The sequence below is a fragment of the Monodelphis domestica genome, chromosome 1 (genome assembly GCF_027887165.1).
Source record: "Monodelphis domestica isolate mMonDom1 chromosome 1, mMonDom1.pri, whole genome shotgun sequence".
Classification (NCBI taxonomy): Eukaryota; Metazoa; Chordata; class Mammalia; order Didelphimorphia; family Didelphidae; genus Monodelphis; species Monodelphis domestica.
Genome location: NC_077227.1, coordinates 524615294 through 524640566, shown reverse-complemented (window position 1 = coordinate 524640566; position 25273 = coordinate 524615294).

Below are 25273 nucleotides of genomic sequence, written 5' to 3'. Positions count from 1 at the left end.
TCAGCTCATTTTCAGCCATCAGAGTTAAAAAAAAAAATCACAAGTACATGATCTCCAAGACTCCTTGTTGAAATTTGTTGTATCTATAGATATTATTTTTACATATCATTTTGTATCTATAGATATGATGCTATTCTTTTTTTTTTTAGCTCTTACCTTCCGTCTTGTAATCAATACTGTGTATTGGTTCCAAGGCAGAAGAGTGGTAATGGCTAGGCATTGGGGTTAAGTGACTTGCCCAGGGTCACACAGCTGGGAATTTCCTGAGGTCATATTTGAACCTAGGACCTCCCATCTCTAGGCCTGGCTCTCAATCCATTGAGCTACCCAGTTTCTCCCATATGATGCTATTCTAAGAGTATAGATACTACTTTTTTATACATAATTTATGTAGTATACAAATTTGAGAATATTATCTCTTTTTCCCTAGATCAGTTCCCAGACCTAGCATTATACATACATTTGACTTATTTCCTATTCCAGAAGCTGAGCTGATTCAGCCTACCGCACACAAAAAAGTAGTTGAAATCTAGCCAAGTATGAATAGTATAAACTGCAATGCTGCTTCTATTGCAGTCACAGCTAATCAAGGACAGATTTAGTCAATGTTATCTGTGTAATAAATGATCAAGTCAATAAACATCTATTAATCACCTATCAAGTGGAAGGCACTACATTACAATATAAAGAAATATTTTTTTTAAAAACCCGATCTTTGATCTCAAGGAATTCACTAATGGGAAAAAACATGGAAACATGCAAATGACTATATACAAACAAGAAATAGACAGGATGAATTAAAGGTAATCAATGAAAGGAAAGACACTAAGATGAAGGAAGACTGAAAAGACATAATGCAGAAGAAGGACTTTAGCTAATATTTAAAGAAGCCAGGGAAATGATAAGGCAGAAATGAAGAGGGAGAGATTTCCAGTTGTGGGAGATAGCCAATACAAATATCCAGAGTTGAGAAACAGAATAATATGCTGTAATGGACAAGGAAATGGAGCCCCCACTATGTTTACTTGAGGCTAGAAAATAAGAGAGATGGAATGGAGCAAGAAGGTAGAGAGAGAGGGATAGATTGTTCCTCTGCTTTCTTCCCTTAGTAAAACCAGCACTAGTTTTCAGAATTACAGAATATATCCCTTCAGAGACTGGGTTGAATGTAAAGTCAAGGGCTGAAACTGATTCTTCTTCCTTGAGAAGTATAGCTCTCCTCCCCAAGCTTCATGTCTCTCTCCCTGGATATTATGAGGCAGGCACTTGATCTAAGGTATAACTATTTATTCTAAAGGGACACACATAAGATAGGGTAAAAAGGATTGTTGGGTAAGGAAGTGGAAAGTTGAAGTAGGAGATCCCTAAAGTTAACAACTGACCCCCTCCCCAAATCCTGAAGGATCAGGCTGCCTGCCTGACCCTCCTAGGCCAGTTGCGAAAGCTGTCTTGACTTCTATTTACCCATGTTGTAGTACAAAGTTCAAAGACAGACTTTAGGGAATAGAGAGGAAAGTCTTCTGTGAATGGATGGCTTTATAATAAGTCCTATCCACTCCTTTCTCATCAACTGGATCCAAGGGGTTTGGGGTTTACAGAGAGATGGCCAATGTTCAGAAGGTCCTCTGCCTCAGAAATTTCTCTTAGACCAACCACCCTTAAGGAGTTCCCAAAGAGAAGTGAAGTAACTGCTTTGAATCTTCTCAGCTCTTCTGTTCTTTCCCAGAATTCTCTATCTTCCCTTACTCCTCCCCCACTTGGGTTGCTCTTTTGCATGCTGAATCTGACTTTCCTCTCTTGCAAGGTGCAAGGAACAGCAAGGAGATCAGTGTCACTGAATTGAAGAATATTGTAAGTGAATTGGGTAAAAATATTGGGAAAATATGAAATCAGATTATGAAAGAATTTTTAAAACCCAATAATGGATTTCATGTCTTATTCTGGAGATTATAGGGAGCCAGTGGACTTTGCTGTATATTGGGGATAGGGGGAGGATGTCATTCAAACCTGTGATTTAAGAAGATCACTTTGACATCTGATTAGAAAAAGATTGGATTAAGGAGAGATTTAAAGCAAAGAGATCAATTAGAAGACCATTGCAATAATCTAGCCATATGATGATATGGGCTCATACCAGTGGTAACAGTATCAGAGGAGAGAAGAGACATATATGAGAGATGCTGTGAAGGTAGAATAGGCAGCACTTAGCAATTGAATGAATAAGTGGGTGAGACAGAGTCAATCAGTCAATGAACACTTATTAGCCACCTACTATGTGCCAGGCATTGCATTATGCATGAGGGACACAAAGAAAAATGAAGGATACCCTGCTCTCGAGGAGCTTAGAATCTAATGGCATGAGGAAATGAGGATGACACCTAGATTGTGAGTCTAGGAGGCTAGAAAGATGATGATATACTCAACAGTAATAGGGGAGTTAAGAAGATACAAGAGTTTGAGGAAAACGACGAGTTTAGTTTTGAGATTTAGATATTGAGTTTAAGAGGAAATATCAATATTGGACATTTGAGATGTCCATGAAAGAAAATGGCAATTGCATATAAGGAGCTGATGAAATCACTAACTAAAATAAAAGAGGGGGAAGAAGGAGGCCCAGACAGAGACTTGGGGACACCTACTGTTCCTAGGCATGGCCTGAATGAAGATTTTGCAAAAGAGACTAAGGAGTTATCAGACCAAAAATAAAAAATCCATATAACATCACAAAAACCCAGAAAGAAGAAAGTATCAAGAAGGGGGTGATCCTAGAGGTAAAATGCCACAGAGAGGTCAAAAAAGATAAGAATAAAGATTTAATTATTAGGAGCAGCTAGGTTGCTCATAGAGCGATAGATAGATAGAGATAGAGACAGACCTTGTGGTGGGATGTCCTGGCTAAAAATCTGGCCTCAGACACTTCCTAGTTGTGTGATTCTAAGCAAGTCACTTAATACAGGTCTTCCTGGTTGTTTTGTTGCCAAACAGAACAAGACTAATTCCCATCCTACATGATAACAATGAAGTTGAATTGATGACTTTAGAAAGGGCAATTTCTATTTTATTCTAATCTTTTGAAGGGGCAAAAATGAATGTTGTGATCAGAAGGCAGAAAGAGAGTAAAAGAAGAAATGTTGAGGTATCAATAAATTATACATGACCTTTTCATGTCATGAAAAGGAGGAGAGATAGAAGACAATAGCAAGTAAGATGAAAACATCAAGTGAGGATTGGGGGACCTGGGGAAAACACAGATACATCTATAGACATTAGGAAATTAGTCATTAGACAAAGAAAGAAAGATATGGGAAAGTAGGGATGATAGAGGAAGAAATCAGTTGCATGACATGGTAGCAGTAAAATCAATTCATTCCCATAAGTATATACCTAAGGACGTCCTGGGTCAAGTCAAATCAAGTCAATACACAGTTATTAAGCACCTGTTATATGTTAAGAACTGTGTTCAGTATTCAGATATGAAGAAAGGAAAAAAATAGTTCCTGCTCTCAAAATTCTCACAAGTTAATAGGGAAGACAACATGCAAGCAGCTATGTACAAACAAGATACATACAGGATAAATTGCAGATAGTTTAATAGGAAAGGCACTAGCATTAAGGGGAATTGGGAAAATAGATTTTAGCTAAAACTTAAAGAAAGTCAGGGAAATCAAAAAGCAGAGATGAGGAGGGAAAGAATTCTAAGGATGGGGGATGACCTGTATAAACGCCCAAATCAGGAGTGGTCAGACAGGAAAAAGGAGAACTGGAATAAATCAGTGTCCTAAAAACAGAGAAAAGAGTAGCAAAGATAGTGAATGGCAGTGCCAAATGTTTCAGAGAAGTCAAGAAGGATAAAAATGGGGAGGGGGGAAGTCATTAGATTTGGTCACTAAGGGGTCATTTTAACTTAAGAGAGGGGAGTTTTAGTTGAATGATAAAGTAGGAAGCCAGTCTGTACAGTGTATAAAGATTGAAAAAAGGAAATAGAGGCATCAATTATAGATAGCCTTTTCATGCATTTGGGCCAGGGAAGAGACAATAATGGGAAAATAGCTAGTGAGGATCAAGTGGGAGTTTTTGAAAACAGTAGAAGACATAGGATGTTTTTGCACAATAGATAAGCAGTCAGCAGACATACAGAGGCTAAAGATAAGTGAGAACATAGTGATTATAGAGGGGGGTCATGGGCTGGAGTAGATAGGACAAAATGAGATCACTTTGGCATAAATAGTGGTTTGCCTTGGCAAGGATGAAATTCATTTCTTCATGTGACAAAGAGATGGAGGAATTGGAAGTTGCAGTGAGAAGGGATCAAGGTTCAGAGTTGTATGTAGATATGTATAGCTCTGTGTGTGTGTAGATGAGGTAGGGTAAAGGAAGTCCCTAGTATGAGGGCAGGAGTTAGAGAGGAAATAAAGATTATGAACCAGGAATTGAGCTCATTGAGGAGAGAAGTATCCTAATCATGAGATAATAGTTCCTAGAATTTTGATTAAATAGAAGATATGAATAGCATGAACTTTAAAGGCGAATTTATTGAGTAATGATGGTAGAGGAAGGTCATGGAAATGGCAATGAAGAGCCAGAAACATTTCAACGCCCTTACCTTAATCAGTGAATCAGGGGGTATGAGTTAAAATGCAACCAGTGTTGGAAAAGGTAGCCAGGGAGATTAGGTCATTAGGGGAGAACTAGGTCATAGTGAAAATAAAAAGACGGAGGAAATAAGAAAAGAAAATATTGACTATAAAGCAAATATGTTATCTATGCTCCAGATATACCAGAGAATACACTAGAAAATATGGATGGATCTGCAGTATGCTGTGGAGGGAAGAGTGTTGAGAAGAAGGGAATTAGCAGTGGATTAGTGGATAGTGGATTTTTGAATAATGACAGCCAGGAATTCAAAATCACTGGAATGAGAATATGATGGGGTGAATTAATCATTAATGAATGAGTTCAGGTAGGCTGTCAACATCTCTAGGGATTCTGCACCTGGTTGGAGTCTACTGAGTACAAAGTACTAGGTCCTGGAGACAGAAAGAAAAAGGAAGGAAAATGGTGAAAAACAAAATCATTCATAGCAAGAAAAGGCTGTACTAAGACACGTACAAGAATATATTGAGACTGCCTGAGGAGTGACCTAGTACATACTGGGAGAATGCTTAGTAGAAAGAACAACTGTGGTATTCACAAAACCAGGTGGAGCTGGCAGCAGAGGAGTAGAATCTAACTAAATCCACTGTACCTGGTACCCAGGCACATTACTCCCTTCACCCAAGAAGTGGAGTTGAGCTTAACATGTAGGCAAGATATTGAAAAAAGCCCCCTAAAATAAGTAAAAAACAAAACAAAACCAAAAAACCCTGACCCTAGAAAGCTATTTCAGCAAAAGTGAAGACCAAAATACAAACTCAGAAGAAGATAGCAATGCCAAAATGGAAACGTTTGAACCCACAAAGGCAAATTTAAAAGGCCCAAAATTAATTCCTGAAAGAGCTCTAAAAAAGAACTTTTAAAAAAATATGAAATTTAAAAGAAAAATCACAAAAGACAATGATAGAAAATGTCAACAGCTTAGTAAAACACTCACTAAAGAAAACAGATTCCCAAAAAAGGAAATATGAAAAAAAAGGAAAACAACCTTCTAAAAATGGAAGTACAGTGCCTCAAAGAAAAAAATTATACCCCAAAAAATTAGAATTAGAAAGAAAGATGGAAACTAATAACTCCATAAGATAATGAGAAATAATAAGACAAATTCAAAAGAATGAAAAAAAGGAGGAAAATCTGAAATGTCTCACTGGAAAAACAACTGACATGAAAAATAGATCCAGGAGAGATAATATAAATATTGCTGGATTGCCTGAAAGCCATCATAAAAAAATAGCTTGGACCCTATCTTGCAAGAAATAATCAGGGAAAATTGCTTTGATGTTCTCAAACCAGGGGTGGGTGTGGGTGGGGAGGGGGGACCTGCCAATCACCCCTTGAAAGGAATCCCAAATTTAACAATCCCAGGACTACAATAGCCAAATTAAAGAATTCCCAAGTTGAGGAGAAAATACTGTAAGCAGTCATAAAAAAAATTCTAATATTGTGGAACCACAGTCAGGATTACACAGGACTTGGCAGCTTCTACATTAAAGGACTGAAAGGCATGGAATATGATATTCCAAAAGGCAAACTGGGACTAAAACTAAGAATCATCTACCCAAAGAAACTGTGTATAATATTCTAGGATAAGAAATATACATTTAATGAAATAGAGACCTTCCAGGCATTCCTGGTAAAACAATCAGAGCTGAAAAGAAAATTCAAGGAACAAATTCAACATTCAAAAAAAGCATAAAATGCTTAAAAAAAGAGAAAAAACTCAAAGAACTCAATGAGGTTAAATTAATTACATTCTTAAATTGGAAAATAATAGATATTTAAGATTAATCAAGGGTAGCTAATCAAGGGAAACAATGGGGTTAAACTTATTTTATTATTATGTAAAGTGATAATTAAGATACTTGAGATATTTGTGATATGAGACTTAATTTACTTAAGATATATAAGGTAATCAAGGGAAACAAGGTTAAACTTATTGAATTATTATTCAAGATGATTCAGATACTAAGATATCTATAATACTTGAAGTATCCAAGATACCTAAATTATTTAAGATACTTAAGGTATGGAAGATACTTAAGAACTTTATCACTATTAGGGGAGGGAATAGGACCATAAAGACACAGAGAGCAAGGATTAAGATAACTATGATTGGATTACATCTAAACAACAACAAAAAAAGGAAAACAAACCAAAATTGGGGGATAAGAAAGACAAATACATTAAAAAAGAAAAAAGAAAGAGAAAATTAGGAGTAAATCATATCATATGAGAAGCAAGTAGGAATTAATACAGTGGAAGAAGAGGGGTGGCAAGCAAGGTTTGACCCTTACTCACATTGGAATTGGCACAAAGCAGGAATAACATCCACATACAATTAGCCAAAGAAACCTGAATACTTTAAAGGGAAGAAAAAAGAGAAGGTAGAATTAGAAAAGGAGGGGGGACCAACAAAAGGGAGGGTGAACTTGGGGAGGCAGTAAGAAACAAAAATATTTATGAACAGGGAAAAGCTTAAATGAGAGGAAGAAAAGAATAAGCAAGAAAAATAAGATGGGAGAAACACAGGTGGTAATCATAACTCTGAATGTGAATGGGATGAACTCACCCATAAAATGGAAAAGGAAAGTAGAATGAATTAAAAGCCAGAATCCCACAACATGATGTCTACAAGAAACACATTTGAAGCAAGAAGAAACAGAGTAAAAGTAAAGGGCTGGAATAGAATCTACAATGTTTTAAACAGATTTTTAAAAGCAAGAGAAGAAATTATGATCTCAGACTGATTGAAATGGAATGCTATTTTGCCATAAGAAATGACAAACAAGATGATCACAAAAAACCCAAAAAACTGGAAAGAATTCTATGAAATGATGCAAAGTGAAATAAGCAAAAGTAGGAGAACATTGTACATAGAAAAATAATAAAGTACAATCATCAACTGTGAATGACTTAACCATTATTAGCAATGCAAGGATCCAAGATAACACCAAGGGACCCAGAATGAAAAAGGCTATCCATTGCTATATAAGGAATTTTTGGAGTCTGAATGCAAATCAAACCATACCATTTTTAACTTTATTTCCTTCACAAGTTTTTTTTCTCATATGTGTGATATGTGTCTTCTTTCATGGCATGAAGAACATGGAAATATGAATCATAAGACCTCACTGATATAATCTATATAAGACTATTTACCATCTTGGGAAGAGAGGAAGAGAGAAGAGAGAGAAGGGAGAGAAAGAATATAGATAACAAAATGTCAGATAATTGTTAAAAATGATTTATATATGTAATTGAAATTTTTTTTTAATTTAAATTTTAAAAAAAGGATGTATTCCTCTCATTGGAGAATGGTGATTAGAGAGTTCCTCCTATTTAAGGAGAGCATTCAGGTTAGTCATTTCTTAATTTCTCTCCTGGCTATACTTTCAAACTCTTCCACTTTACCCCTCCATCATACCTTTCTCTTAGTCCCTGCTTCTGTTTTTCAGCTTCCTTTTGTGGGGTATCTTTTTCCTTTAGATTATAAACTCCTTGAGGACTTTCTTTTGCATGTATTTGTATCTCCAATGTTTATCACTGTGCCAGGCACAGAGTTTAATAAATATTTACTCACTTGAGTCAGTAATTAAAATTTAAAATTTTTAAACATTTACTGAGTCAGTAAAATTGAGATGAATGCAAATAGCTCTTATCCAGATGGTCTACTCCCTAAGAATTGTTTAGATGGAGAGTAATCTGCAGCTGCCTTAGGTACCGACATGAAAACTTCACACAAATCTTCTCCAACATAGAAAACACAAATAAACAGCAAAACTTTGCCAACCAGCTCAAACACAACATAAGAAGACAAAGTTATTAGCAAAAGTTGAAGGAAAATTGGCACAAAATCATACTCTGAGAAATCTTTTATTTCAAAGGTGAATTATACACTAAAACTGTCTGCACTCTCTAGAATAATCCCTTCCTCCTTCCTATCATTTTTTTTCCTCACCTTCATTCAGCACTCAGAAGACTTTGGATTTTGGTGTCTTTCTTCCTCACACTGTAGCCAGAGAATCGCTTATGGATGGAATTCAAGAAGACATGTGTTTCTTCTTCTAGGCAAGGGAAAGCTTAAACAAAGGCAGTTAATTAACATACTTTTTAAGACCTCTGAGCAAAGAGATTTCAATCTCTCCTTCAAGATTTAATAAGCTTTATGGTTCTTTGTTATGTCTAAACAAATTCTTCTCTAAGGAGAATGAAAACAACAGTTGAGCCCTAAATTAAATTAAATAACCATTTATTGAATTTATTGATACATTTGCTATGTATCACCTTTTCCTTCTCAAAAGTCCCTTCTCTCTCCTCTTTTCTCTCCTCTTCTTCCCTTCTCCCTACCCCCCCTAATTGCACAAAAACACAAAAAATAAGCACAATAGCAACAGATCAATGCAAGAGCCACAAACCTATTCATTCAAAGTGTGCTAGTATACTTGGGATACAAAGGCAAAACCAAAATAATTTGTCTGTGAGTACCTTAATTCTTCTCAAGTCAAAGCAACAACATGCATAAATAAACTAACACAATGAAAGACAAAAAATACAAAGTAATCTTTTTTTTTTTAATTCATACCTTCTGTCTTAGAATCAATACAAGTATTGGTTTCAAGACAAAAGAGTAGCTAGGCAATTGGGGTTGTGACTTGTCCCTGGTCACCCAACTAGGAAGAGTCCGAGGTCAAATTTGAACACAGGTCCTCCTGACTCCAAGCCTAGCATTCTATCTACTGAACCCGTATACAAAGTAATCTTGGGAGAATATTAATAACTGGAGAAATCAAAAGACCTTTCATCTGGGAGACGGCAATTGTTCTGAGCCTAAAAGGACCCCAAAAGACAGGGATGAGATGAGAAAGCATTCCAGGAATAAGGGACAGTTTATGCAAATGCATGGGGGAAAAAAAAACATGAAGAAGTCCTTTTAGCTGGAATACATGTACATGTACATGGTGGGGGAAAGGGAGAAACCATGTATAATCAATCTAGATAGATTGAAACCTAATTTAGAAAGGCATTAAACACTAGAGAACATCATATTGTATCCTGGAAGCAACAGAGAGTTACTGAGGCTTCTTGAACAAAATGCCAGTTCAGATCTGAACTTTTAAATGAGAATACCCATTTGGCAGCTACTATTATGATATCATCCCCTAAATTTGTCTTCCCCAGGCTAAACAACCTCACTATTCTTGACCTTTCCCCATAGATCCTGTTAGCCATCCTTTTAAACATTTGTATTACTCTTCCATGGACCTACTTTGCCGCTACGCCTTTTCAAAATGTGAGGACCAAAATGACACTATATTTTAGTAAGGGCTTGACTAATGCCAAGGATAGTAGAAGGATTATTTCCTGACTCTTGTATGTCATACTGTGAATGCATATGGTATCATGTTTACTTTTAAAATAACATAGGATCCTTCTCTATTCTCCCAGGGTTTCCTGAGTCATGACACATGTGTTCATTGCTCCTCAGAATGACCTCAAGAGACAAATGCCATAATAGAAAGTACTCACAAAATGCAGGCGAGGCGGGGAAGGGAGAGGGTACCAAATCCCTTGCAGCCCTTTTGCGCCATTTGTGGCCCAATGTATTATGACCCGTTGTCCACACCCCTTCTCCTAACCAGATTTTATATCTCTATTTTCTATAGATTTTTGACTCACATGGTGGGACCTCTTTGGAGATTCATGAAAGCTACCTATGGGCAGCTCAAAACTTTCTTTAGCAACCCAAGACTGATCTGCCCTCCCAGTAATTCTTGACACTTTGAGAACCAATCTGGAGGACATCTAACAGTCCAGCTCTAAATGATGACTGAGAAAGGATACCAATTTTCAGTTGCTCCCAAGCTCTGGACTAAAGTTTTCCCTGACATCAGGTTTGTCATTGAGGAAGGTTTATGCTCTCTTTCAGAGCTGCCGGTCCACATTGAGCCACCTCTCCTCCCCGCCACCCCCACTGTTCTCTGCCCATGGTGGAGAGGAGAGTCACAGCTGTCATAGAGCTAAAGATGGTACATTCAGCAGGGAAGGATGGGAATAGTCTCGAGCTTAAACAACAAACCTGACAATTATAGGACCCAATCAAGATAAATATAGTTGCTGAATAATCTTTTTTTCTGCTGTTTATTTGAATCAACATGCTTAATTTTAGGATAAAGGAGCCAGAGGAGCAAGTTTCATTTCCACTATTTCAAAATAATTTACTTTCTACAAAGAAAAGACTCTATTTGGGCATCAAAGGAACACAGTACTGTTGTTTAAGATATTTATTGTGATCATGCCCCCAAAAAAGTCAAATAACAAAGAGATGGAAAATTTTCCTGTTTTAGGAAACAGGCTTCTCATTATGAATTCTCTGTGACACATCTGATTTCCCACTTAGCTCACTGATCCAAACAGCCTCTAGGTAGGAATGGATGTGACACAGGCCTAGTTGTGTTCTAGTAGCACAAAAGGAAGTATGAGCTACACAGCACTGGGAATTGGGATTCCTGTCTTCGTTACTTAATCAAATCTCTGCTGCAGCAGCAGCCAAACTCTAAGACACCAACCATCATTTATATGAGCCTTCCATATTTGGAAACACTTGCCTTTAGAAAATTTTCCACATTTAAAAAAACATTAACCTTGAGGCTTAAATATCCACAGCTTTCCATTCTATCAAAGGTTTAATTTACATCACACAATGGAGCACTGGGAAATCTTCATGGCGGAGTTGGGGGGCAAGTGGGCCAGGTCAACTATGGTTCACAATTATAGCAGTCAGACCATATTCAAAATTCTACAGTCTCTACCATCCCTCTGACCCGGCCTTTCCCTATACCTCTGTAGAAACGATAGACTATTTCCCCCCACCTCATTGGAATGCAAGAGAGATTCAGAGGGCAGTTTCACCCTAAAAATCTGTTAGACCAGTGTTATCAACTCAGCTGCTGAAATGTAATGAATTTCCCTTTCTCCTACAAGTCTCATCTTCTAACAAAAAAGTGACACTTGCTAAAACTGCCACTTTTGCTACCTTGAGGTTTCCCCCTTTTCCAAATAATTTTGTATTGATTTATTTTGCCTTTCCATCACCTACATCTTCAAGTAAATCTCTTCATTTTCCAGAAAGTGAAAAAAACTGGTTAGTAAAACTAACATAATGGGAAAAAAATATGATATAGGTGATATTCTTTACCCATAGTCCTCCACATCTTACAAAAAATCAGAGGGTTGTATCTCAGGGGTATATTCTTGCTTTAGATATAGTAATTCTATGGATACCTTTATCCTTGTCATCTTCATTTCCAAATACATCGCTCCCCCTGCCCTTACTGAGCTAGCTCTCTTTTGCAACAAAGCTTTTAAAAACAAGAGAGGAAGAGTAGTTTAGTAAAACTAACCGGCACATTGACCAGTGTCTAACAGTTCATACAATCCTCCACACTCATAATCCACACACATCTCAACAATGAAGGGAGAGAAATGCATTTTCTCAACTCTTCTCCTGAACCAAGCTTCTGTGGGAGGTGGAATGAATAACCTGCGTGCACAGTTGGTAAGAATATTTTTGCTAAAGATGTAAATGCACACAAATTTGAAGTACAAGTAATTTTATAAAAATCCATGTCAATTAAGTTCTTCTTACCACATAATCCAGAGATGAAATATGGAGGCAAAAGGGAGAGTCTATGTCTAAGGTTTTACAGCATTGAGCTGGTAAATGCTTTTTTTGCTTTCCTTCAGCTTCCCACAAGTAGTTTCCTCTCCTCCTTTCCTTAGGGTTTTTGTCTTCACTTGCCAGAATTCTTTATAAAAGGATTCTTTGTGGCAAGTCCCTGGAGGAGTCCCCTCAAGGAGGTACCAACAATGTTCTACCTCTTCAGTCCCGGGGAAAGGATCTATTAGGATAGGATAGATTTACTCCAAGTTGTGTCAAAGAGAACATGGTTCAAAGGCTAGAGTGCTGACTCTTTGAGTCAGCAGACCTGGGTTCAAATTCTGTCTCAGCTTCCTTGGTTAAGTCATCAACCTCCTTTGGCCTCAGTTTCTTCATCTCTAAAATGAGAGGCTGGACTATACTGCCTTTAAAGTACCTTGTGGCTCTTGATCTATGTTACTCAGGGCTGTGCCAAGAAGGGGACATTCTCACACCAAGAATGAAAGAATTGATGTCAAGCATAACTTTTAAAAGAGGGTTATAAAAGAGGGGCTTCTTTACTATCTCTTTTTCTAGGATGTTTACTGGTAAACAGTGGACAGACACATGTTTATGGATTCAGAAGAAGTATTCATCTGGAAGCCAAGCAGTAAGGAAAGGCATAACTCAATGGTGGGAGAGTCTACCTCCCACACCATCTCAGGGGGATATTTAGTTCTAAATAAACTAATGAATCTGCAACACTTGTTGCAATTGTTTTGTCTTGACTGTCTGCCTCCATTTAAAAAAAAAATCTTTTAATATCAAAGTTTAATATCTGGAAGATAGACAGCATTGTTTACTGGTTAGAGTGATAGCTTCAGAGTCAGGGAGGCCAGGGTTCAAGTTCGCTGTCAACATACTAGCTGTATGAGCTGTAACCTCTCAGAACCCTGAAAAAGAAATGTATCTCCAAAAGGAGTTACTTTGGTTAGGGAAGGACAGATTGGTGGTGAAAAACCCATGTAGGGACCTTCCCAGGGCCAGTGAAGCACAAACCCCTTAAGACTATATTAAAAACAAGTTTATTTTACTTATTAAGATTAAGGAACTGATAGGTAAGATCCAAAGGGTCCCTGTCCCTATAAAGTTCATTCTCCACCTACTTCCTACACTCCTCTCTAGAGGAAGCCCTTCTGATCTTCTTAAGCCCTTCTTATTAGTTCCCTGATCTTTCTTTTTTTTTTTTTAAACGCTTACCTTCCATCTTGGAGTCAATACTGTGTATTGACTCCAAGGCAAAAGAGTGGTAAGGGCTAGGCAATGGGGGTTAAGTGACTTGCCCAGGGTCACACAGCTGGGAAGTATCTGAGGCCAGATTTGAACCTAGAGGTCTCCCGTCTCTAGCCCTGACTCTCAATCCACTGAGCTACCCAACTGCCCCCTCCCTGATCTTTCTAAACCCCCAAACCATCTGATTAACTTTCTAGACTAGGAATTCTAGAATTTAATCAACTAACCTTAGTTGTCTCTAAAAGGCAGGTGAGAATGGAATCACAGGTGGACTAAGTCCTTTCCCAAGCCTGGGGTTGGCTTCTTAAGTAAATAACCCAAAGTCCCAAATGTTAAACACTTTGGTTTACCTTACCCAAACTGTCATAGCCAAATTGTCCACAGCCAAATTGTCACAGCGCTGCAGGGAAACCTCCGAGGTATTATCCAAACCCAAACCCTCCTAGTTTCTCCATGAAACTAGTCAGGTTACAGGAGCTTATGGAGCAGGCGTTATCCCTTACAGCTCAGGGAAAGGACAGTTGTGTAATGGCAGTTAACTCTCTCAACTCCCAAGATCCTCCTCTGCAATGCCTTTTCCTTCTAGAATCTTTTCCCAGGGCTTGTGGCTAAATTCTCCTCTCTCCCTTTTAGAGACAACTTTTGCATTTCCCCCTATCCCTTATCCTTACAGCCCCAAGAAGTTCTATATGCAAAATATTTCAGAGACTATAAATTTCAGAGAAATTGCCTGATCAGTGTTGGTAAAGTGAATTTTCTCACTAAGAGTTCCCTATCCTAATGAAATTACAAATCTAATCTCAAAACAATGAATCCCAAAAATTCTAAATCTACTGAGACCAGACTTGATTCAATATATTATGAGTCAGAAAACAACAAAGAAGAATAAATCTCATGTCTGTAGTTGTTACTTTTGGCACTGGACACTAAAAAAGAGTGCATTAGAAAGAACAGAATTTTAGGGCCCATTTTTGAATTTCAACTCTGTTGCTTAAGATCTGTGGCACCTTGGACAAGTAATATCCTCTTTATTGACTTTAATGTCCTCCTCTTCGTGAATGAGTTGAACTAGATGATTCCTAAGATTCCTTCCAGTTCTAAATATACCATACTATGATCTACTCGCATGTTCTGTGAATGCTAATGCTAAAATATAAAAACATCTCTAGCCCAAGTACAAGCCAGGCATGGACATTGTGGATAAATGTGCAAAGTCCCCCAAACATTTGACATAATGGAAAAATCCTCCCAACCTCAAGTTCTTTTTACCATTATGTTTCCATGATTCATCTGGCTTCCTATTTAGAGGTTATCTATTTTGACAATAAAATAGGTAGGTGTAGAGAGTGTTCTCTAGCCATGAGTAACGTAAGCAAAAGCATGGGCTGAGTAGCCCTGGGAATTGGTAATCTCTTCTTCCCTTCCTCACTCTGAGGCCAGATACAATTGCAGCCAAGATATGATGACACCAAACATTTCACTGTTTTTTTCTCTATTTCAGAGCCACTTTGCTTTCTGCTGGGGATTTTCCATCCTAACATAAATCTCTAAATTTCATAATGTTACAAAACATATTAATTTCTACTTCAATTAGAATCCAATACATTTGGAAGTTCCCATGGTCTTAGTCAAGATTTTGGCTAATGAGAAGGAGTTAGAGGGAGTCCTTCCTGCTATGCCAACTAAGGGCATACCTCCTTGGTAGAGATATCACTTTCCATCCCCTTTTCTTTCCCCCCAAAAATACAAAAATAAAATTTCTTGGATCAGAGGTCTTCTAAAAGCCTTCTTGTTAAAGAAAAAATGAGGATGAGGGAGTTTCATAGCAAGTTTCTCAGAAAAAGGCCCCATTTCTCAAAAATATAGAGAACTAAACCAAATTTAAAAGAATTCAAATCATTTCCCGATTGATAAATGGTCAGAGAATCTTAAAAGGTAGTTTTCAGAAGTCAATGCTGTCTATAATCATGTGGGAAAAAATGCTCTGAAGCATTATTGATTAGAGAAATATAAATGAAGACAACTCTGAGGTACCAGTTCTTACCCATCAGTCTGAGTAACATAACAGAAAAAGGAAATGAAAAATATTGGAGGGGATGTGGAAAAATTGAGACACTGATGCACTGTTGGTGGAGTTGTGAAAGGATCCAATCATTCTGAAGAATAATTTGGAACTATCCCCAAAGAGCTATAAAACTGTTCACATCTTCTGATCCGGAAACACTGCCACTATGTCTGTATTCAAAAGGTATTTTTAAAAAAGGAAAAGGATCTATATGTACAAAAATATTTATAACAGCTCTTTTTGTGATGGTAAAGAATTAGAAATTAAGGTAATTTCCATCAATTGGGGAGTGACTAGACAAGTTGTGGCATATGATTGGGATGGAATACTATTGTACTCTAAAAAATGATGAGCAGGATGGTTTCAGAAAAAAATTGGAAAGTCATATGAATTGATGCAAAGTGAAACGAGCAGAACCAGGAGATCATTATACACAGTAACAGAAACATTGTATGAATCAACTGTGGATAACTTAGTTATTCTCAGCAATACAATGATTCAAGATAATTCCAAAAGTCTAATAATAAAAAATGCTATCTACCTCCAGAGAAAGAATTGAAGGAGTCTGAATATGATTTGAAGCACCCTTTTTAAAGCATTTTTTAATTTGTGCTTTTATTCATAATGTGACTAATACAGAAATATGTTTTGCATGACTGCATACATATAAAATCTTTACCAAGTTGCTTGCCTTCTCAGATATGGGGCAAGGAAGGAAGGAAGAGATTTTAGAAACTCAAAAATTAGAAAAATGAATGTTAAAAATTGTTTTAACATATAATTGAGAAAAAATAAAATAAAATTTAAAAAATCTTAACCTTTCAATTAAATAAATGAATAAAATTTTAAAAAATATCTTAAGCTTTCCTATTTATTACTTGGACTCACCTCATAAATATTCAGTGTGCAAAAATAAACAAGGTAAGAAGGGAACTTATAAAACCATACTTCTGTAGAGCTACTAAAAGTGCCCACTCAACAAACAACTGAGACTATATCTAACTTTCACCAGTTGTTGGGTCATCAAACTGAAACAGCAATCAAAACCAGAAATCAAAGCATGTTTTGGAAGGATCCTGAATAATAAGATAAATCATAGGTATACCTGGAGTGTGGGTTAAGTGGACCTAAATGCATTGGAGGGAGTATTATCATTAGCCCTTGTACCAAGAGGAAAGGAAAGGGCCAATGGGAATGCTCTCTCCTAGAATATACTGACCCACTTAGCCTACTGTCTAAGGCATGCCTCAGATGGAAATCTATTATGCTTGGTAATCCTGCTCATCTAGGAAATAACTAGTTCTGAAGAGATGTAGGTTTATAGGGAGCCTTAACCCAACAATACCCTAAACTAGTAGGTGGTGGGTACTTAAATGCTTTGGGATTGACTATAGAACCAGGGCTTTCCTGATATTCCTGTTCTGGTCAATCCTATGGAATGGATTTCATTCTTGTAATTTTCCTTCAGCTATAATGATCTTGGTCTCCATTATCTCTCCTGATTCTACTCTACATCTCAAATACAGAGCAGTTTCTGTGCCATGAGGATTATTTCCAGTCCTTTCCATTCCTCTGAATCACTATTCCCATCTTGATTCTATACACTAGTTAAAGTTCTTGCAAACTCTCTCATTTTCCCTTCTCTCTCACATCACTGTCCTTGGAATATTTAAAAGACTATATTTCTATATCTAGTAAGTAAAGTGCGAATAAAGTGTGGAAAACTAGGAATAGGAGGAAAAGGAAAGAATATAGAAGAGGTTGAAAGAAGAGGGAAAGTAAACAGGAGAAATGCTTGAACAAGTGAATATCCAGGTGAGAATTTATTTTTCATGTACAGTATTAATCCCTATATATTAGAAAGAATTAATTTGTATTCCTCTGCCTGGGATCTGGGTCAATGATATCATTTAATCTGTTGGGTTTTTTGCATTTTCTTTGTCCTTGGGAATCCCAAGGAATGACTTCCTTATTAACAGAATTTTGTTAAGAAACAAAGGGGAGAAGGGTTCTTTTCCTGTGTACCTGGCCTGTCCACCTTTGAGGATGAGGAGTAGATAGATTGATGGATCATCCCTTAATTAGTTATCACCAATTAAAGATGTCTTAGAATGTTCAAGGGAGGAGCTAAATAATGAGTTTGGCTATGTCTCTCTCAGATTTCTAGGAGTATCCTTGAGGAGGTCAGTCCAAACAAAGGATTTTGGTTTGTTCATTCAGTCACAAAGTATTAAACTTCTCTTGCTCTGTGCTAGGAAAAGATTCTCTACTGCATCACCTAACGCTCCCACCAGTGTGCTCCATTCTTCACTCCTTCCCCCAAGATCTTCAGTAGAGAATCAATTTGATTAACTAAGGTGGCACTGTAAGGAGAGCTGGCACAAAATATCCTTCCCAAATGTCTATGACATACTCTCACACAAGCATATATGAAATCACGGAAAAGTTGGCTCAAGCTTAGAGGCACATATTGCAAAAAGGAAACTCAGTGATTACGGTTGCTATGAAGTCCCATTTTCCCATTTGTGAGGGGCTAATAAGTTCCCCTTGGGCAGTAGAACTTGATTGATTGACTACAAAGGAGGGGCTTTCATAACATTTTTTGCTATGTTCCTTGTTGAGCTATAAATTCAGTCCAACCTTGGCTCCTGCTTCAAACTCTACCATCATCCAGGGATGTGGCTAGAACAGTGAAGTACAACATCCATCCTACCAGACCCTTTGAAGCCCACATGGTCCTCCTCTTGTCAAAAAGGGGGGAGTAGGAGAAAATTGGGCTGAAATCTCTCAAACCCCCTTCAGGAATGTGCTTGAAATTTTTAAATGCTCTAATTTTTGGAATTGCTTCTGAATCCCTCTTCAATTCACTTCATAATTTGTAAATGATTCTTAGGACATGGTTAAGTTTCCTTGCATGGTGCTGGTACTATGTCAAAGGTTTTTTAGACTAAGGCTAGTGAGTATTAGATTGAGACATATTCTCACCTATTTAAGGTATGAAAGCTAAAACTGAGGTGGGATGGTTTGATTTCTGTCCTTATTTTCTCTGTCCCTATTTATTAGCTATTTACTAGCAGCGGCAAATCTAACAATGTCTATTTGGCAGGACCAAATCCTGAAAAGTTTCTTAATGACTTGAAGAGGCTCTGAATTTCCTTTCTCAATGCCTCCCTCAGTGCCTATGACTATGTGGCATAGTTCATAGTCAAGCATGATATATATATTCTTCCATACTTCCAAATATGAGGTGGTACAACTTAAACTTGAGTTGTACAAAGTCCTAATGAATTACCATCTGTCTTGTTGTTGCAAAAAAAAGGCCTTCCCCAACCAAAAAAAAAAATTCAAGAAATAGGAAAATAAGATCTCCCTTCTCAGTGGGAAAATGAAGTTCCCTATAGAATTTCATGCAAATTATGGGGCCCCATAAATTATTCTATCCACTTAAAAGCAATTAGTTTTGTTAGGTAAGAACTTTTCTTGATTGAATCAGGCAATCAGAATTCAGAACAATCTGAATTAATCAAAGCTGATGTGTGAGAGACATGGTCTCTTTTTAAGGAATTTGAAAAAAAAAAAGGAAGAAAGGAGCTATATCAGAAGAAGAAAGTCTGAAAGCAAGCGGTTGAAACATATGTGGCTTTTCAAAGCAACCCTGAGGAAAAAGGTAGGACTGAGTTGTGACAAAGAAAGGGAAGATCTAGGAGGATCATGATCTCTAAGGTATCTCAGAAAAGAAGAATTGAACTAAATGAGGTCTTGAGTAGAGCTCGGCCCTTTATACAAACTTCCCCTTCTGCTACCTGCCCATCAATTGTCACTGTAGTATGATCTCTTATTTCATTACCTAAACGTTTCCAACAAACTGAATCTAGCCCCAGCCATGAAGAGACAGTGGTTAACTAGAGATACACCAAGTCTAAGTTCTAACAGCTTAAAACTTCCTGAAGACTTCTGAAACACTGTATATAAAAGTAAAATGAGGCAGAGAATTCATTCTATACCTAAATGTTGGGAATTTTCTTCAATGGGGCCAAAGCAATTATAACTAAATTCATAATGTTTTGTCTTAAAAAAAAAAAAACCTCCCCACTGAAGAAGAGGGAACAACATGGACACTTCTTAAGCACCTACAATGTGCCAAGTAACATGCTAAGCACTTTTTAAATATTGCCATATTTGATACTAAGAAGATAGAAGACGAACAGGGATGAATATAATCCAAAAGTGAGTGAAAGATGCAAAGAAGAGATCAGGCAAGAAGTTCTTTGGTTACTTAAGGATGTCACGAACACTAAGAGTTAGGAGAATAGAGGAAGGCATTTTGTTTTTGCTTTTTAAAGAAGGCTGAACCTGAGTTGAACTTTATTTGCCTCAGTTTCCTCAAAGGTAAAATAAGCTAGAGAAGGGAATGGCAAACCACTCAAGTATCTCTGCCAAGAAAACCCCAAAAGGGGGGTCATAAAGAGTTGGATACAGTTAAAAACAACTAAACAATGTCCCGTGCCAGGATCTGTGCTAATACTCTAACTCAGGCTTGTCACTTGCAAGGCTCTCAGAAAGACTGTACGTTGCAGAAAAGTGCTGCTGGCCTGTGGCTTTATATACCAGGATGATAAAAAAAAATTTAAGAGCCATAATTCAATCACTATAGAAAGTACCTCATACATGCTATATATCTCCAGGCACTGAGTTTTTTCCTCTTCTTTTTAATATAGCATCTTTCTACTCACTAACCTCTTACTACTAGTTCTTATTCCATCTCCTCAGTCACCAAATAATCTTCTTCCCTGGCTTTTTCATAGAGTTTTTTTTTCCACCCTGTCTAGGAATCCTTCATCGTCTACAATAAGCAATCGCAGAAAGATGCATTCTTTTAAACCTTTCACCTTCTCTTCAGCCGGCATTTATGGCACACATAATTTATAAGTGCCTCAGGCAGGAAGAAAAACATAGCACATACTCTGAGAGTCAGTGAAACCATTCCTTGAGTTTCCGTACCTCCTGGGTCTCTAATGGAACTAATGAGTAAGTTCTTGCCACTTTCTTTAGCTGCTCTTTTTTTTTTTTTGATGGCAAAATATCCAGAGGCATTGAAATCTGTTATGCTGAGACTCCATAACGTTTTCATTTTACTTTTATTAAAGATAAAATTTCTAGAAAGGTATTTGCATTTGCTTCTTGTGTTTTTATATCTTCCCTAGTGTCCAGAGCTAAACAGAAAGAGCTTAGTAGTGGCTGAATGAACAAACTAAAGTCTTTCGTAGGTCATCATGGCAGTACGCCCTATAAACTACTTCCTATCTGGGCAGTTAGCACAATGGTTGTGGCGTAGTAGGAGCTTAATAAATGTTTATTGACTGTCTGACTCCTCCAGCTGGCACCTTCACTAGCACGGCTGTACTGGGCTTCCTATTTGATGGATCTATTTCCAGCGGAGCTCCTAAACTTATACGGATGGATGCTAATATGAAATCTCTACTTCTCTTTCATTAGCTTATTCAACATTAAGCAAGAACCCGTTATGTGAAAAGAAGTATGGTCTAGTGTTTAGACTTGGCATTGAGATCTGGGGACATATTATTATGTGCAGGCCCTTAACTTCTCTGACTAAACACAGCTCTAACAGACTTAGTGATAGATGAGTTGTAAATTATATCAATGATGCACTAATGGAATCACAGATATTTGATGCATTTATATAAAAAGCACTGGGTTAGGTCCCAAAGGAGATTTAAGAATGCATAAGGTTTGCTCTCGGTCCTCAGGCAGTTACCCAGGGTCACTTTCATGGATGGAACCTCCAGAAATTCACATACTTTGAGAATCAAATATTCTCCAAACCATAGTTCAAATCCTACCCATCACCACTCCAGTCAATATGGTAAATTTTACTTTTCAATCAGAGGGCACAAGAAAAACCATTTAATCAAATGAAATTTACAATAGAACATCTCAAATCCAAAAATTTCAAGCTCACTCTTCCACAAATACTATGGTTTGTAATCCTCTCCCCCCTCAGGGGATGGCCACAGTTTTACACAACCTCCACCATCCTCTGGGTTAGACAATGATTAGAAGCCTGGACCTTAGCTACAGTCAACCACCATCTAGATTATTCCTCATTCACTGGGCTGGGAGAGGGAGGGAGGGTGCTTTGGTCAGTCAGCTTCTCCCTAGAAGGCAAGGCATTGGCTATTTCAGTCATTCGCTATGAACTACTTCCCCTGGACCAAACTCCACCAGCAAGGAAGATGCCCAGGCTAAGGCCACATCTGTTCTTTGAACTCCTTTGTTCTCTGCTACCCCCTCTGATTCTTTTAGTATAGCTCTTGCCCTTTTTAGTTCTTGGCTCTTCTCTTAATTCTTGTCTGCTGCAAGAAGCCCAACAGCTACTTTCTCAAATAGAGGAGATGCGTGAAACTCTCATGTACCTTCATCAGTATTTATATAGGACCCATCTCTTCCTCACTGACAGCTGCTTCCCTATCCTCAACAAACATGCTTGTGTCTCCCCCATCCTTACAAATCCCTCACTTCATCCATCCATCCCCAGGAAAAATAATTCATGTTCTCTACTAGGAGGTCATCGCCAGCTGATGCCTCCTCTTCCTCTCCTCTCAATCTCTTCTGAACTCTTGCATCTGCTTCTGACCTCATTGTTCAACTGATCCTTCCTTTTCCAAAGTGACCGACAACCTCTTCATTGGCAAATCCAGTGGCCTTTCCCCTCATCTGTCCGCAGCCTTTCCCACAATTGCTCACCTTCTTCTGATTCTCTTTTTTGTCTCTAGGTTTTCATGGTATTCTTCTCTCTCTGATGACTGCTTCTCAAGCTTCTTTGCTGGAACTTCATTCAGGGCATATCTGGGAATAGTTGGATTCTGTCCCGGACCCTCTTCTCTCTCTCTATCCTCTTTCCCTTGGTGATCTCATCACTTCTCATAGATTCAATTATTATTTTTATGCTAAATGATCCTGAGATTTTTTTTGAACGGTCCAAATCTCCATCCTGCAGATCTCCGACCCAATGTCTCTAACTACCTATCAGACATATCAAGTGGAATGCTTTGTAGACATTTTAAACTCATTGTATCCAAAACAGAACTCGTCTTTCTCCCCAAACCTTGTCTTCTTCCAAGTTTCCCTATTACTGTGGCAGGTACTGCTCTTCTCATAGTCACAAGCTTGCACCTAGGTGTCATCCTGGACTTCTCGACATCTCTTCCCCTCATATCCAGTCCGTACACAAGACCTGACCTTTGTAACATCTCTTGTGTATTCCCCTTTCTTTGCCCTGACGCTGCACCCACCCTTGTATAGTCTTATCTCCTCGTGCCTGAATTATTACAGTTGCCTGCTGATTGGTCTGCTTTCTCAAAGTTTCTCCCTACTCCAATCTATTTTCTGTTCAGCTATCCAAGCAATCTTCCTAAAATGCAAATCTGACCCTATGTCACCTGTCTACTCAATGACTCCAGTGTTTCCCTCTGACCTCCACAATTAAATATAAAATCCTTTGTTCAATGTCTTGTGTTTTTTTACCCTACCTTTTGTTTTAGAATCCATACTAAGTATTGGTTCCAAGGCAAAAAAAAAATTGTACAGGTTAGGCAATTGGGGTTAAGTGACTTGCCCAAGGTCACATAGCTAGGAAATATCTGAGATCAGATTTGAACCCAAGACCTCCCATCTCCACTGAGAGCCCAAGCTGCCCTCTCTATTTAATGTTCAAAGCTCTTTATAAGCTGGTTTTATCCTGTTTTCCCATTCTTCTTGCACCATCTCCTGCACACACTCATCAATTGCAGTGCCGCTGGCTTCCTTGCTGTTCCTTCAATAAGACACTTCATCTTCTGACTCTAGCTGGCTGTCCCCTTTGCCTGGAAGGTCCTCCCTCTTTATCTCCACCTCTTGGCTTTTTGGACATCCATCAAGTCTCTGGCTAAAATCCCACCTTCTACAAGCCTTTTCTGATTCCCCTTAATTCCACCATCTTCCCTCTGTGAATCAACTTGGCTTGATTGTACAAAGTCTTTTGTATATTGTCTCTCCCATTAGACTGGAAGCTCCTTGAGGATAAGGATTGCCTTTTTTTTTTACCTTTCCATGTATCCCTGACACTTGACAGAGAGCCTGGAACATAGAAGGCACTTAATAAATGTTTGACTAACTAATAAATGTTAGTCAAAAGGTTGACTAACCATCACCACCATCACCATTATATTCCCTTGGTTTATGCAAATCACGAGAGCCAGACTTATTGGAAAAGTCTGAAAAATCTGGCAAACTTTGGACTCTGTCCTCGCCAGGAACAAATTACAACCTATTCTCTCTGTGGTCTCTTTATGCTTACAAAGTAGCAGAAGATTTAACACACATGCATAAATAACCACAGTTTAAAATAGAACGTGATAAAGGGTTCTCAGAGTTCCAAGGCACAAAAGTCATTTCTGGCCCTAGGAAGAGCAAAGGTTCATTTAACAAGTGACAACAATCTGAGTCAAAGAAAGGGAAGAATTCAGGTCCTGTGCTAATCAGCTACAGGTCAACTTAAGTATTCTTCAACAGTCACCAAACACCTACCCCTGGACAAAAATGTAGGAAATCTCTTTTACCTCTTCCTGCCTCTTCTTGCTGGGCTTTTGGTAGGTTGGAGGAATTTTTTTTTAATTTCAAATAAGAGCATTAATAATTTTTTATTCACTGTGGATTAGTTAACAGCTCTCATTATGTTTTAATACATGCAACATAAAATTAAAAAAGAAAATGTGATCTACCTAAAGAGAAAACATGGTATTTTCCTGTGAGCTATCAGTGGGGCCAAAAATAGGGTAAAGTAACCATGATATTCCCCAGAACATTGAAATTTAGAGGGTGCAAAAATACTCCAGCAATAGAGAAGGCATCATATTAAGCAATTCCCTCTCCTACTCAACTGAATTTATCTTAGCTATTCTTGTATTATTGTCACATCATGAATTTCAAACTTGATTGGAGAGGATTTTCTATTTCATTTTCCCTTAAAGTAGTTCATACTATTTACCTCTGTTGGTTGAAAGAATGAACCCTCAAGCCTGATATGTCATTAGGGGAAAAAATTTTAGTCATTTGGCAAAGGAGAAAACTAGAAAGTGTCCCTTGCCTAGTCTCTGTGGGATTTACATTATATAAAATTCAGACAAGGGTGTAAAGACATTTGCTGGATTGTAGTCTCTAGAGGTAGTCTCTAGAGAAGGGCAATTTGAGATGTATATCAGCAGGTAAGCCAATTTAATTTGGGGAACCCAAAACACAAGCTTTGCAAAACAAGCACTGAGTGGAATCTAAGCATTCCTTACAGCTAGCTATCTGGCCACCCTGGAGGTCTCTGAGGTCAACCTGACCTCTATAATAAGCTTTGGGGCTAGATCATTTCTAGTCACATAAAGCTAGATTCAAATACTATTATTAGTAAATGATAAATAAAGGGTTTTTCCCATAACCCCGATGTCAAAATGGCTAATTACAGAAGCTGGCTAATGTCAGAAGCAGCCAAGAGTAGAGGTCCAGGATATAACAGGAGCTGGACCCAGGACAGCAGCATGATGACATCACTTGAAGATATTGATGGCCCTCTAGCAAGG